The sequence below is a fragment of the Papaver somniferum genome, chromosome 5, assembly GCF_003573695.1.
Source record: "Papaver somniferum cultivar HN1 chromosome 5, ASM357369v1, whole genome shotgun sequence".
Taxonomy (NCBI): domain Eukaryota; kingdom Viridiplantae; phylum Streptophyta; class Magnoliopsida; order Ranunculales; family Papaveraceae; genus Papaver; species Papaver somniferum.
Window position 1 is genome coordinate 47,227,124 of NC_039362.1, and position 16,810 is coordinate 47,243,933.

Consider the following 16,810-nt stretch of genomic DNA (forward strand, 5'->3'; position numbering starts at 1 on the left):
AGTGGATGCAATTCCAATCTGAATGAAAAAGCCATCTTTATTCCTTCTGGCGAAATTAAAACAACTCCAACTCCATTTCCTTCTCCATTTGATGATCCATCTACCAATATTTCCCATATACTTGGTTCTGTTAATAAATCTTTTGGATCTCCATGTTCTTCTTCTACATCCATCATTTCTTCTACTGCTTCATCTTCTTCTAAAGGAAATTCTGCCAAGAAATCCGCAACAACTTGTGATTTTGGTGAAGACAAAATTTCATATTTAATATCAAAGTGGCCTACTTGTGCATTCCATCTCTCTACCCTTCCTGATCTTTTAGAATTCTTCATCACTGATTCAATTGGTACTTTTGTTAATACCTTTATCTTGTGTGCTTGAAAGTATATGCGGAGCTTAAATGATGCATAGACCAATGCTAAGATTAACTTTTCAATCTTTTAGTAATTCTTCTCAGCAGTATTAAAAGTTTTGCTAATGTAATAAATGGGTTTCTCTAATCCTGCGTCTACTCGCAATCACACAACACTTAACGCATGCGACGTTGTCGCAAGGTAAATCAATAATTCTTCTCCTGGTACTGCCTTTTTCAAAATAGTTGTATTCATAAGATGTTCTTTGATTCCTTGAAAAGCCTTTTCACATTCATCACTCCATTTAAATTTTGCACCCTTCTTGAGTATATCGAAAAAATATTTGCATTTGTCTGATGATCGCGAAATGAATCTCCCCAGCGAAGCTAGAAGCCCATTCAACTTCTGTACATCTTTTATTGTTGCTGGTGTTGGCATGTCACGAACTGCTTGCACTTTTTCTGGATCAACATGTATTCCTTACTTTGATACAATGTAGCCTAAAAATTCTCTCGATGCCACTCCAATAGTACACTTCTCAGGATTCAATTTAATGTTATACTGCCGCATTTGTTCAAAAATATCCCTCAAGTCTTGTACATGGTCTTTAGATTCTTTACTCTTTACTAACATGTCGTCCACGTATACTTCTAATGTTTTATGTATCCATTTTGCGAACACCTTACCTTCTCTACCATTCTTTGATACGTCGCTCCCGCATTTCGCTAACCAAATGGCATTTTCGTGTAACAATATAAACCTCTAGGGGCAAAGAAAGCAGTATGTTCTTGATCTTCTTCAGCGAGAGAAATTTGGTTATACCCTTTGTACCCATCTAAAGATGATACCCTATCATTTCCCGCTGAAGATTCCACCATTTGAGGATTATCGGGTAACGAAAAACTATCTTTGGGGCAAGCTTTGTTCAAATCAGTGAAATCTATGCAAATCCTGATTCCCTTGTTTTTCTTTGGAACAATGACCATATTCGCTATCCATTCTGGGTACTTAGCTTCTCTTATAATTCCTGCCTCAAGCATTTTCTGTAATTCTTCTTCTATTTGGGAATGGTAAGTTGTTGCAATTTTTCTTATTCTCTGTTTAAATGGTCTCATATTTTTGTTAATCTCTAATTAGTGGCAAGCAATTGAGGGATCTATTCCTGGTATCTCATCCATGTTTCCTGCGAAAATATCCTTCTCGCAACAAGTTGACAGTTCTTTCTTCTTCTTCTACATCCATTTTGGTTCCAATTATCGACATTAGAGGCTCCTCTACAGTCCCAACATTTATTTCTTTTGTTGGTTCTGCGACAGTGTAACTAGATTTAGGTTCTCCCATTGGTGTTGGTTCTTTTATGGGTTCTTCCCCTTCTTCCGAAATTTCGCTGGGTATTCCCTTTTCTTCTTTTGCCCTTATCATATAAACTCTAAATTCTTCTTCCTTCTTTGCTTCCTTTGCCAATTTTCTGCGAAATTGTTTCCTTTTTGCTTGTTCTTCATAATGCTTTACTTCAATTTGATGGCATAATTTCGCATTGTCAACATCTCCTCTAATTTCACCTATTCCATTTGGAGTGGGGAATTTAATACATTGATGCAACGTTGATACCACAACTTTTATCGCATGTATCCATGATCTTCCTAATAACATATTATATGGCGATTCCATATCCACCACACACAATGTTACATATGTTTCAATTTCTCCAAGTGGAATTCGCACCACTATTTCTCCTTTAGGTTTTGTTGTGGATTTTCCAAAGCCGTGAACAAAATATGCTGAATTGGACATTTCTTCATCTTTAAATCCCATTCTCCAGAATGCATGATAAAATATTATGTCAACTGAACTTCCTGTATCGATTAAAGTTCTGTTCAACATCCATTCTCTTGCGGATTTTATTACTGTATCCTTCTCTTTTCCTGTAACAGGCACTGTGATAACCAACGGAGATGTATGATTTAAATTTTCTTTTGGTATTTCTTCCGCCATGAATGCAATTTTTTTGCTTTTCCCACTCTTTCAAGGGTGATATTTTTTCTACCGCTATAATTTTCTTCCCTTCAAAATTTCGTTTATATATTCTTCCTTTGACGTTTTCATGAAATTCATTGATCAAGCTTTTTGTTATCGTATTACACTCCAATCTTTTGCCATTTTCATTAATTCTGCTCATCTTTCTTTTAACTGATTCACTGATTTATTTAATCACTTTCTTGATTTGAATATTTTCAACCAACAATCTTCAACTTTCCATCTTCAATTCACTGAGTCCTTGTTTCTAGTGCCATTATGTAGTTGCAAGAAATCCTACACTACACCCCCAATATGATTTCATTGATGATCAACTCATATTTAGATTTACACTCTTAATTTTATTGATTAATTTTTGAATGTTCTTACAAGAAAGATAAAGAAATCAAGAATGAACTTTGCTCTGAAATTTCTCTCTCCTATTTACTTGTTTCTAACTCAAAAAAGATCTCTCTCCCTTTGCCACTCGAATGACTATTTATAAGGAAATACATAGTGGATGACAGCTAATCTGTCCTTTATTTTCGGATATGGTTTGCGACATTCTCGCAACCTTACAAATGTTCACTTCGCAAGCTCTCTAATTTTCGCAAGACTATCATATCTTTCTCATGATCCTTGCTGACGTCGTTTCTGAAATTGTTCTGCGACGCTATTGTGCAATACCATTGATAATTTCGCTGAGATATAGTTGTTGCGAGATTCTGATCCTACACCAATTACTAAGATCGATCACACCAATTACAAAAATCGATCGTACCATCTCAGGTGATTACTTAGGATCAGTTACACTTATTAATCAAAACTAGTCATACCAAATCATAAGTCAGGCATTATGAATAGTCATACCAAGATACATAACAAGTTATGGTCGGTTTTACTAACTCACACATATTGGTAATCAAAATATATGCAATGAATAATAATACCAATAAGCCTAGCGATTTCCCTTTCGATTCATAAAACAAGTTCATGAATGCACTTCCTTTAAACAAATGTAAACATTGTTTCCTAGGATGAAATCTTTACCTTTACCGATTCACATAATCATTACAGCATTCATAAGATTATGTCGATGTCATATCTACGAAGTTCAAAAGATAAGCGTTATACTTCGTAATTCAATAAATTCCTTGACACTTTGATCATAATAATATGTCCTCGCATGTTATGTTTTCAATCTAAAAGATTTGAAAGAAACAAGATAGAAATGGAACAAGTCAAGTCGTAGTTACTAACCTCAATCTGAAGGAAAATGTCTTTTTTGTCTTCAATCCATCTTCGGATCTTTGTGAGTAACTAGAGAACAATATTTCTATCATCTCTAGTCTAACCTAATGAAGTTGACTCTAGTTTACTTATTAAGCGACTCGAGTTTTGGAACTAAATATGACAACCAAACTCGACATACCAACGTTTGGTGGGTTCAACCGAGCAGTGCTCTAACATTCTTAACAGTAGTGATTGAATATGGAGATGGTGGTTGTCGATCTCAGTAAGTGTTTTGCCGTAGATTACTTTAATTCATTTCAATAACACACATCAAGTTCAAGTTATTCTACAACAATAAAACAACAAATTTTGGGGGGTTTGTGTATGGAGTGAAATTGGGGTTCGGTTGATTGAAGGGTATGGATTGGATTTAGTCAAGAAATCAGAGAAGCATCATCTCTTGATCTGTACTGTTCTTAGCATCTCGATTTGGCAGCAACAAAACATAAAATTGGAGCTGTTATTGGTACTGCTTTAGGGTCAGTTCGTTGGTCGTGGTCGATCGGTTGCAGCTGATGGTTGAGGAGATAGCAGTGATGGATTTATATTTCAAGCTGGCAACTAAAGTGGGTTTGCTGGAATTGGATTTCTGAGATGAAACGAGAAGGAGATAGGTGTTGTGAGAGGAGATGGGCAGTTGCTGGTGGTGTTTGGTGGTCTGTAGTTGATGATGCTGAGGCTAGAATGAAGATGTTGTGGGGGTTTTAACATTAAATGAAGGACAAGGATTACACAACAACATCGATGGGTTTCTGGCTTTGGAGAGCAATTAATAACAACAAGGAGAAGATGGTACTGGCAGCGAGAATAATTGGTTTTCTATGGCGTCTATTGTTGATTCATGGTTCCGTTGCAGGCAACAGATATGGGGACTTTGTTGACGTTTACATTGAATGAATTGAGAGAAATTATAGGAAGAGAGTTGTTTCTATAAAGTCAAATACAGGTAATCAACAACTTATTTCCGCTGGTGTGAGAAGAAATATGTGGAAGACGTTACAGCTATATGGAGTGTTTTCCCCAAATCCAGGAAGTGTTTGAATCAAGTAGTTAGAGAAGAAGTCAAGTTGTTGTTGTATAAAGGATGAGTATAATCAACCAAGAAGGGTACGCTGGAATACCAGAATCTGAATTCTTTTCTTTGAATTTCCTAATTAGTTCTAGTTGTTAATTTTATTTTGTGTTAGATTATTCATTCAATACTTTTTATGGATTTCTACACAACTATGAGAAGCTAAACCCCTTCTCTGCCAAGACAAGAGGGGAAGCCTAATGTGTTCAATTGTCGAGTTTGATCATTAATTGAAGTTATTTTGTCCAATTCATTTTCTTGCTTTCTGATTTATATTTGTGATAAGAGTGTTGATATACTTCTTTGATTCATTGTGATTTTCGGATACATTGAATGCTTAGGAATCCCTGTAGCACTTCTTATTTGTTCTTATATTTTCTTAAGAATCAGGATAGGGACCGATGCCAGTATAGTTATTACTGGTACATTCGCCATATTTTCCAAGTAGAACAGATTACTATCTGCTTCTATTTGAGTTATCATTTGGTCATCTAAGTACTTGAACTATTAGGTGAAACCTCAAGTCTTGGTAGATACAACAATCATTTATTTCTTTCTTTCACAATTATTTTTTTCTGCAATTCACAACACAATTACAATTCAACTTTATATTATTGCTTTGCTAAGAAAAAAACTCTTTTGAACACCAACAATCTCTATGGTTCGAACTCGACTATATTATACTTCTTTATATTTGATACTCTGAAATTTTGGCGTCGCTACCGGGGATTGTTTAGTGTTCCTTAGAATCAAGTTTTGTATAGTTTATTTTTAGAGTTTGCTAATTTTTGTTGCTTCGTAACAGGGAGTAAGATAGCTCTAAAGACTTGGCGACATTAGGATGGTGCAGGGAACAAGTGTTGTTGCTTCAGTTGTGATTAGGCTGAAATCTTGCCGGAATCACAACCATTTGGGTAACATTATATCTGTTTCTTGTTTCTTTTGTGTATGCAATATTCTAGGTCTGATCAATTTAATCGACTGCGTAACTATCACCGTTTTTCTAATACAGTATTAGAGAATCACCCTAGTCATCCAATGGCAGGTGAAGCTAAGAGATTAGCGGCTGAGGCTGATGCTGCTAGAATAGCTGCTGAATCCGCAACCAATGTTGATGGACCTAGAACCCTTAAAGATTATTTGCAGCCAGAAAGGACTTCTACACCTTCTTTTATAGTTCTTTCGGCTAATGCTGGAAATGTGTCGATAAAATATGGGCAGATACAACCACTGCCTAAGTTTTATGGATTAGACTCCGAGAGTCCATATATACATTTAAAAGAATTTGATGAAGTCTGTGCTACTATGCCCTTTGTTTCTGCAACTCAAGATGTCGTAAAACTGAAATTGTTTCCATTTTCTCTAAAGGAGAAAGCTAAGACTTGTCTGCATTCTTTGCGACCAATACCATTAGGACATGGAATGAAATGACTAGAGAGTTTCTGAAAAAGTTTTTTCCAATTAACAAAACAATCACTCTTAGAAAAAGTATAATGAATTTTTTTCAAAATGAACATGAGTCTTTTTTCGAGTGTTGGGAGAGATTTAAAGACTTACTTTCTAGCTGCCCTCATCATGGTTATGAAGTTTGGAGGGTAATTAACTTCTTTTATGATGGTCTGAATTCTTGTATGCGTTATTTTGTTGAAATGATGTGTAATGGGCAATTTCTGAATAAGTCACCTGATGATGCTTGGACTTATTTCGATTCGCTAGCTGAAAATGCCCAGAATTGGGATACTTCAGGCACGACGGATAGAAATAAGTCCAAACCCTTAGCTAGCTCTAGTCCTGGAATATATGTGCTGAGTGAGGAAGATGATTCGAATGCTAAAATTGCTAGCTTGCATAGGAAAGTTGATGTTATTCAGAAACCAAATGTAGTTAAGGTAGCTGACTCGGTAGAACATGCTTGTGGTATTTGCGAAAGTTTGGAGCACTATACTAAGGATTGTCCTACGATCCCAGCATTTCAAGAAGTGTTACATGACCAAGCGAATGCCATGAATACATATAAAAGACCTTTTAGCTCGCCTTATTCAGAAATATATAATCCTAATTGGAGAAATCACCCTAATTTCAATTGGAGAAATGGTCCTACTATGAATAATGTTAATGTTCCTCAAGGGTCTTCATCTAGTAATCCTTATGTACCACCTCATAAGAAGACTATTGAGGATACTTTAAAAACTTTTATGCAGGGATAGACTCAAATAAATCAGAATACCTTGCAGATTTTGGATGAACTGAAAAATAACATAGGATGTATTGAATCACGTCTCAATGTTAGGGAGAAAGGGACATTGCCTGCCCAAACTCAACCTAACCCGAAAGGTCAGTATGAAGTTAATAATGCTAATATTGAACAAGCTAAGGTTGTTACAACACTTAGAAATGGTAAGGTGATAGAGACTCCAATGAAGGTAAACGAACCTGAGAAGTCTCCAAAACCCAAGGGCGGTGACTATCACAATGATACTGAAAATGAAAATTCTGATGTTGATAAGAAAACGCATGCTCCATTTCCTCATCGTTTGTTGTCTACTAAACCATTGGATGATAGTAAGGATATTCTTGATGTTTTGCAGCAGGTGAAAGTTAACATTCCTCTCTTGAGTGTGATTAAGCAAATTCCAGCTTACACCAAGTTCATAAAGGATCTTTGCACCGTCAAAAGGAAGCATAATGTGCAGAAAAAGGCATTCCTCACGGAACATGTAAGTGTTATTCTTAAACACTCCCAAATATAAAGATCCGTGATGCCCTACTATTTCTTGTATAATAGGGGATTTCATGATCAAACAAGCACTTCCAGATTTGGGAGCTAGTGTAAACCTCCTACTGATGTGATTTTCAATTGAGTTGTAGTAAAAAGGTTCGTAAGACTTGTGAAAGCAAAAGATTCTAGATTTAATTTTTAAACTAAAAATATAACAAACTCAAATAAAGTGATATCAAGATATTAGGAACAACCAAGACACTGATTCCACTATTACACATGAATAAATTATGGTAAATAATTCAAAACTCTAATTATCTTTTAAGTCTCTTATTTCTTAATTCACAAATAATCAGGCAAATTCTCAAAAATTAATTGTATCCCCTAAGCATAGATTATCTAAACAAAGCATAACCTATCTAATTGAATCACAACTAATGAAGAAAATTTTGCAAACAATTAAAAACTCTGCAAAAGCAGTGATTGAGTGAATTGTAAATTAGAGAAAATAAATAATTACCAATTATTCATGCGTAAATAACTTCCTCATTGCCTTAGTTGTGAGAGAATTAGCCGCTCATCATGTTGGAAACACGCTCAGAAATCATTATTATTGCTCAAAGGTGGTGTACAAATGATGGAATGGAGAGAAAATATTAAAAAACGGGTTTGTAACACTTATTTCTGTTACAAACCAGCTGTTACAGAGAACGATAAATGAGAACTGTCGCTGTCACTGTAGCTATATGACCCACGACTAAGTGTCATTGTCACTGTTGCTAAACGACCCACGGCTAAGTGTCGTTGTCACTGTTGGAAAACGACTGTCCTGGTAAGTCTATTCTTTGTGTTCTTCAGCTTTGCAGCAGCAGAAATGGAGTTTTTGCAATTTGATCTTCTCGACTCTCTGGTGCTCTGTAATTCTCCCCAAACTCTCTCTGAATACCCAGCACCCTATATATACCCAACAGGTGAAGAAAATCCTCCGTAATAACTCACAGTGATCTCCAAATATTCGGCAGTGAAAATAATATTTTATGGAACATTTTCTTCCCTGAATTAACTCTTCACGTAGCTGAATTGTGTGTACACCCTCCAAACACGTTATTACACGCCTCAGATGAAGTAAAATACTCTGAAGCCACACTCTAACCTTCCAAAGATAGTGAAAACCCGAGAATATCTCTCGGAATATATACACGTCCCTATTTGACTTCAAATTCATGTTGGGGCTCAGTTTACTCGATTCTGATGGACTTACCATTTCTGTTTAGCTGCAACAGGCCCAATCCAACAGACAGTAGCTCCTGAATCTTCGTACAAATCCTCCAAATCCAAAACAGAGATAATCGGGTTTTCAAAAGAAAAACACGCCATGACTTCTTCAATTTAAATCTCCAACCAATTGTAACCCAAATCAGCGATCACACCATGCCTGTTAAGCTTAAACAGACCTTCCCATGTAATTTCAACGATTGAGTCTCCTTGAATCTTCGCCAAAACCGAACCCTATTTTCTTTTGAAGAAGAACCAGATTTCCCGCCAAAACTGGAATTTGAAAGGTTGGAGATGACCTCCCCCTAACCAAACCGCGGGTGCGAATAGCAGGTGACCAAGTGAGCTTCCCCTTATCCAAAGTGAGGGTGCCTTTAGTAATTTTTCTCCGGGTGTCCGAAAAGCACTTTTCGAGCAACTTTTTCCACATAAGTGTACTTCTCCAAAAACACCTAAACAAACATAAAAACACCATAATAAGTACGAAATCGAGTACTAACAATACGAAACATTGAGGACAAATTAGACACATAAATGCGTTTATCAAATTCCCCCAAACTTATTATTTGCCAGTCCTCGAGCAAAACTAAAAAAATAAAACCGAGTTAATCTCGGGAGGGTTTACCAGAGGTGTACCCACAAAACCATTACTCCAGACCCTAGCTATCTACGCAGAACCTTGGAAGGCACTAAAGAATCTCCTTGGTTGGCATACAATCAGTTACTACAGGAGGAAGTACCCTGATGCGAAATTCTAATTGTTGTACACGAGTTTGCACTCAAACATACTAAAATTCATATAAAGTGACAGAGCTATACTCAGATAGTTTCTGGACATCATAACCGGAGTCAACCAATCACATGGAAAGATTAAGAAGATGGATAAAGAAAAAGATGGTTTAAAGTGAACGGTGATTCCCATATATGTCTCAAGGCCTCTGCCAGGATGGACCTATCCTAATGTACTGAGATACCGGTCAGACTAATATCAACAAAACTGGCATATACAAGGGGACCAGCGGTCGATAATCCTAACTCTAGGTCAACACAACTGGCATATACAAGGGCACCAGCGGTCGACTTTATTGAATTTATTCCGGTTGGTCTGATGGTCTGGTCTCAATACTCAAGCTTTTCTTCTTTTTTTGTGATCTCAATCACTCTATTTCACCTAGCAATGGTAACAACTTGAATCGTGTGCCCCACCAAATCACTTAAAAAAAATTAAAGGATTAGGATTCAACGAGAAATGGCGAAACTATCATTTTTTTTTTATTTATTCTAACACCTGAGCTATGTGCTTTTATGAATAGACTCTTTAGATGTTTCCATCTAATCAGATTGGTTCCTCAACTCCTACAACCAAGATGTTCTCATCCACTTAGATTGGTTAGTGCCAACCTTAATAAGCATAAATTTCTAGGCTCTGGAGTTTATTTATTGCAACTAAAAGCTAAAAAGTTTCTTCCCCACCCCCAAACTTAAATCTAACATTGTCCTCAATGTTTCTAATGAAAGAGCATTACGAAAAAGTAAAGTAACACGAGGAATCAGTAAAGAGAGAAGTCGGAAAGATAGTACCTGGGTGAAGAGAGAAATCAAAATCTAATATACAACATACAATCGCCTCGATGGTCAATCAAGGGTAAACATGGTCCTCCAGAGGGACCTCCTCAATATCTTCTATAGGAAAGGGCTCTAAAAAGGGTTTCAATCTATGACCGTTAACCTTCGAAGAACTAATACCATCCGGTGTCTCGATTTCAACAGCTCCATGAGGAAAGACAGTGCGAACAATAAAAGGACCCGTCCACCGAGAACGTAACTTCCCAGGGAAAAGATGCAAGCGGGTATCATACATAAGAACTTTTTGACCTGGAGAAAATGACTTTCTTAAGATATTTCTATCATGCACAAGTTTCATTTTGTTCTTATACTATTTAGCACTATCGTATGCATCTCTACGAATCTCTTCCAACTCATTGAGCTGGAGTTTCCTATGGGCTCCTGCCTTGTCGAGTGGAAAATTTAGCTGCTTAACAGCCCAATAAGCTCTATGTTCTAACTCAACATGTAAGTGACATGCCTTGCCATAAACAAGCCGATAAGGCGACATTCCAATGGGGGTCTTAAACGCAGTACGGTAAGCCCATAAGGCATCAGTTAGCCTAGACGACCAGTCTTTCGGATTAGGATTAACTGTTTTCTCTAATATACGTTTTATCTCCCTATTGGAAACTTCTACCTGACCACTAGTCTGAGGATGATAAGGGGTAGCTACCTTATGTGTAATACCATATTTCTTCATCAAAAGCCTAAAAGGTCCATTACAAAAGTGCGACCCTCTATCACTAATTATAGCTCGCGGTGTACCAAAACGTGTAAGTATATTATCTTTCAAGAACTCAATCACAACCCTATGGTCATTGGTTTTACAAGCAACCGCCTCAATCCACTTAGAGACATAGTCTACAGCGACAAGGATGTATAAGTTACCAAAAGAATTAGGAAACAGATCCATAAAGTCAATACCCCACACATCAAAGACCTCAACAACTAAAATAGGGCTCAAGGGAACCATGTTCCTACGGGATATGGTTCCTAATTTCTGGCAACATTCACAAGTCACACATTAACTGTGAGAGTCTTTAAACAACGAAGGTCAATAGAATCCACACTGCAATATCTTAGCAGCAGTTTTCTTAGCACTAAAGTGACCCCCACAAGCATGATCATGACAAAAGGAAATAATACTGAACTGGTCACTCTCAGGTATACATCTCCTAATAATCTGGTCTGGACAATACTTAAACAAATAAGGATCATCCCAAAAGAAGTGCTTAACCTCATCTAAAAACCTAGAACGATCTTGTTTACCCCAATGTTGGGGTATTCGACCAGTAACAAGATAGTTCACTATATTCTCATACCAAGGTAGTTGGGTAACAAAGAAAAATTGTTAATCAGGAAAGCTATCCCTGATAGGAAGGGAATCATCAGGGGAACTAACAACTAGCCTAGACAAGTGGTCTGCTACAACATTTTCGGCACCCTTTTTGTCTCTAATGTATGGAGAAAACTCTTGCAACAAAAGGATCCACCTAATCAATCTAGGTTTTGTATCCTTCTTAGACAGAAGATATTTCAAAGCGGCATGATCAGTATATATGACGATCTTAGAACCTAAGAGATAGGGTCTAAACTTGTCTAAGGCAAACACAATGGCTAACAGTTCTTTCTCGGTAGTGGTATAGTTTAACTGGGCATCATTCAGAGTTTTGCTAGCATAGTAAATCACATGAAGTAATTTGTTTTCTCGCTGACCTAGCACAACACCAATAGCATAATCTGAAGCATCAAACATGATCTCAAAGGATAGGTTCCAGTTGGGTGCCTGGACTATGGGGGCGGTAGTGAGTAAAGTCTTGAGCTTCTCAAAAGCCTCTAAACAAGCATCATCAAAGACAAACTTAACATCTTTTGCAAGCAAATTGCAAAGAGGTCTAGAAATCAAGCTAAAATCCTTAATGAATCGACGAAAAAAACCTGCATGCCTGATAGACACATTTTTGTGTCTAATTTTTCCTCAATGCCTGTATTGTTGGAACTCTATTTTTGTACTAATATTGTGTTTTTATGTTTGTTTAGGTGTTTTTGGAGAAAATACCCTTGTATGGAAAGAGTTGCTCAAAAAAATGATGATTTACACCCTGGAGAAATGTCCTGGAGGCGCCCCAGAAATGTACCAGAAATGTCCCGGAGGAAACTAGAAAAATTACTATTTCAGCCCAAATTACTAAGGGGACACCCAACAGTGGTTAGGGGGACACCCTTCTTCACGATTTGAAAATTCAAAATGGCGGGAAATGTTCTTCACATCTGCATGAATTTTTGATTTGAATTCTTGGGCTGTTTTGAAGAGATTCAACATCCGAAATCCATTGGGATGGACTTGAGTACACTAAACAGAGTTAGTACAAGCAATTTAATCGATCAACTTGGGCTAGAATAGGAGAACAAAGTAAACAGAGACGTGAGAATATTTTCAGAATATTGGATTCTGTTGGAGGATATACGTGCGTTATGAGAAGATATACAGCTGGGATTCGAATATATCCAGATTATGAAGGATTCAGAGAGTTTCAGAAGACGCGTAAAGATTTGGGGACATGATTTTTGTAAAACAGGAAAAAATATTGAGAAAAATATTCTCGAATTACTGTGAAGATTTTTGGGAAGTTAATGAGTTGTTGCTGGGTATAAAAGAGTTTCCTTTGAGTCAGAGAAGTGGGATCAAGAGTTTTGGGGTCACTTGGAACGCAGAGAAACGAAGAACAGAAATCATACCTGCTGCTGCTGCTGCTCGAAGAGGAAGACGAAGAAGGAAGAACGGACTCGCAGAGTCTGTCGTTTTTCCACAGTACTTACAGCGAAATCAAACTGTCATTTATCTACAGCATATCGTTACTATCGTATATAAACAACATCATCTGTTTTGTAACAGCGACGCTGTAACACTTCGGCAGCGTTGCGAATTTCTGTTTCATCTTATTTCTTCAATAAAAACACCTATTCAGCCATGAGTGATTATTTTGTCTGTGTTTTTACCATGAAGAGCTAAACCCCAACACTGGGATGACCGAGGAAGCCTTATTTCACAAACGTTTGGTAACTATGATCGATTCTTTATGACTTTTGCACTTGTTTTTATCTTTTTATGATTTTTATTAATTAGTTGTGATTTCGTTTGATGGTGTATGCTTAGACGTAAGAGCTTTTGATGCACCATGCTTGTGATTTACAATTGATGTTTTACAAAATATATTTTTGGCAAATAAAAGAGTCAACAAAAGAGCTAGAATAGTTATGAGTCGTTATATGAACTGATTGAATGTGATTAATGGTGGAATCCTAAGTCCTAGTGTCTCTTGATCCTGTGACAATTTTGTATATATTTTTGTTTTAAAAATCTTTTCAAGTCCGAGCAACGAACTTTTTACTACCACTTTCAATACTACAACAATGCCCTAAGAATGACCTAATATCTCTTATGGTTTTTGGGACCTGTAAAGTCTTGATAAGGTCAACTTTGGCTTTATCTACCTCTATACCCTTAGAAGATACGATATGCCCTAAAACAATTCTTGATCGAACCATGAAATGACATTTCTCCCAATTAAGCACTAGATTCTTTTACTTACACCTAGTCAACACTGATGACAAATGATGCAATCACTCATCGAAAGACGAACCAAACACTGAAAAATCATCCATAAAGACCTCTAAAAACTTTTTTACCATATCGGAAAATATGTTCATCATGCAACGCTGAAAAGTCGCAGGGGCGTTACATATCCCGAAAGGCATGCGTCTATACGCAAAGGTACCAAAGGGACAGGTAAAAGTAGTTTTTTCTTGGTCTTCTGGGGAAATAACGATCTGATTGTAGCCTGAGTAGCCATCTAGAAAACAGTAATGACTATGTCCAGCTAATCTCTCTAGCATTTGGTCGATAAAGGGAAGGGGAAAGTGGTCCTTCCGAGTGACCTTGTTCAATTTCCTATAGTCAATACAAACACGCCAACCCGTGGTCACTCGGGTCGGGATTAACTCATTATTATCATTCTGGACTACAGTAATACCGGATTTCTTGGGAACAACCTGAACGGAGCTGACCACTTACTGTCTGAAATGGGGTAGATAATGCCTGCATCTAACAGCTTAAGAACCTCGGTTCGAACTATTTCTTTCATATTAGGGTTTAGTCTTCGTTGCATCTCCCTAGAAGGTTTGGTATCTTCCTCTAAATAGATATGATGCATACAAACAGTAGGACTTATACCCTTAATGTCTGCCATGGTCCACCCTAAAGCTTCTTTGTTGTTTTGAAGGACGGTCACTAGCCTACTTTCCTGATCACTATCCAAGTCGGAAGCAACAATCACAGGTAAAGTCTCAGACGGGCCTAAAAACACATACTTCAGGGTATCTGGCAATGGTTTTAGGTCCAACTTAGGAGGCTCTTCTGATGAAGGAACTAGGGTATACTTAGAAACTGGTAGTGGTTCGAACTTAGGTTTTCATCTGTTACTAGTGTCTAACAAAGGGGTTGAATCTAACAAAGCATTCACCTCATTAATCACATTATCATCATCGAAATCAATCCCAAAGTGATCTAGGCATTTCTCTAATGGATCTTCTAACAAAATGTTAGGTAATGACTCCTCGACTAATGTTCCTGTCATGTTTACCTCTTCTATGCTCGAGTCATCTAGTTCAGAGGGTAGCTTACTAATATGAAAGACGTTCAGCTCAATAGTCATATTACCAAAAGACAAATTCATAATGCCACTTCGACAATTAATGATCGCATTGGATGTTGCTAAAAATGGGCGACCTAAAATCACTGGTATCTGGTTCTCTGGGTCAGGGACAGGTTGGGTATCTTGGATAACAAAATCCACTGGATAAATAAACTTGTCGACCTCAATAAGAACATCCTCGATCACACCACGAAGAATTTTAACGGACCTATCAGCTAACTGAAGTGTCATCTGGGTAGGTTTCATATCACCAAGTCCTAGCTTGAGGTACACATGGTATGGAAGTAAATTCACACTGCTCCTAAGTCAAGCAAAGCTTTCTCAACACGGTATTTACCTATTGTGCAAGAAATGGTAGGGGACCCTGGGTCTTTATACTTAAGAGTAGTGGTATTCTGAATAATGGAACTCACGTGACTAGCTAGGAAGGCTTTCTTTTGGACACTAAGCTTACGCTTTCGTGTACACAAGTCCTTAAGAAACTTGGCATAAGCGGGAATATGCTTAATCGTATCCAACAATGGTAGGTTGATAGTTACCTCCTTAAAAACCTCCAATATATCATTAAAGTTGGACTCCCTCTTAGTTGGAACTAGCAGCTGGGGGAACGGGGCTCTGGGAACAAAGACGGGCTCAACAGGACCCTCATTGGTCTCTTTAGAGACTCTATCAGTCTCCTCATTTTCTGGCTCAGAAGGGTGAACTACAACATGTTCACTTTCAGGCATGGTAACCTTATTGTCAACTTTCTTCCCACTCCTAAGGGTTGTAACATAATTCACATGATCAGATGGTCTTTCACCCATTTCATTAATTCCTCTAGGGTTGGGTTGAGTCTGACTAGGAAACTTACCTCTTTCTCTTAAAGACTCATTTATCTGACTAACCTGGTTTTTCAACTCGGAAATATCCTGAGAGTTAGCCTGACCTATTATCTTATTTTCTTCTAAACCTTGAGCAACAGATTGCTGAAACTGCACAGTATTACGAGTTAACAAAGCAAGAGACTCTTCTAAACTCATAATCTTCTTATCCGAAGGGTTCTGAAACTGTGCCGGAGCTGAAGGATTCTTAGTATAGCCAAAACCTGTGGGAACCTGAGCATTACTAGACTGACCTTGATTCTGTCCCTTGGACCAAGAAAGGTTTGGATGGTTTCTCCAGCCAGGGTTATAGGTTTCTGAATATGGGTCAAACTTCTGTCGGTTGTCAAACCTAGTGTTGTTATAAAGAGCATTGTCTTGCTCTTCAACAACAAGGCCTTCCCAAAAAGGCTCATTTCTTCCACTACTACCACTAGAATGACCTAATTCTAAGGCTTCTAACCTTTTGTCTATAGCTGCTATTTTGGCATCTGACTCATAAGTTCCTTCTACCCTATTAACATTTCCTCTACTTAGAAGAATTGTTTTCTGGGGTTCCCTACTATTTTCCAATTGTTGGGTCTTATCGGCGATTTCATTCAAAAATGTCATCGCTTCATCAACAGTTTTATTCTCAAACCCACCTATGCATAAGGACTCAACCATGGTTGTTGTTGAACAATCTAAACCCTCATAGAGGATCTGAACTAACCTAACCTTCTCCAAACCATGATGAGGATATTGAGATATCAAGTCATTGAACCTTTCTAAGTACCTATATAAATATTCTCCCTCTTGTTGGGCAAAAGTACAGATTTGTGTCCTAATAGACGATGTTTTATGCCTTGGTAAAAAATTATGTATAAGGGCAGAAGTAAGTTGGTCATAGGTTTCAA

The 16,810-nt window shown here is 37.4% G+C and overlaps 1 non-coding gene across 1 annotated transcript; it reads right to left on the reverse strand.

Moving 5' to 3' along the window:
- Positions 1-6,209: 6,209 nt before the first annotated feature.
- Positions 6,210-6,316, reverse strand: LOC113284786. The gene has a single exon (XR_003328397.1). It is a non-coding gene; the product is annotated as a small nucleolar RNA R71 (small nucleolar RNA).
- Between the last annotated feature and the right edge of the window lie 10,494 nt (positions 6,317-16,810).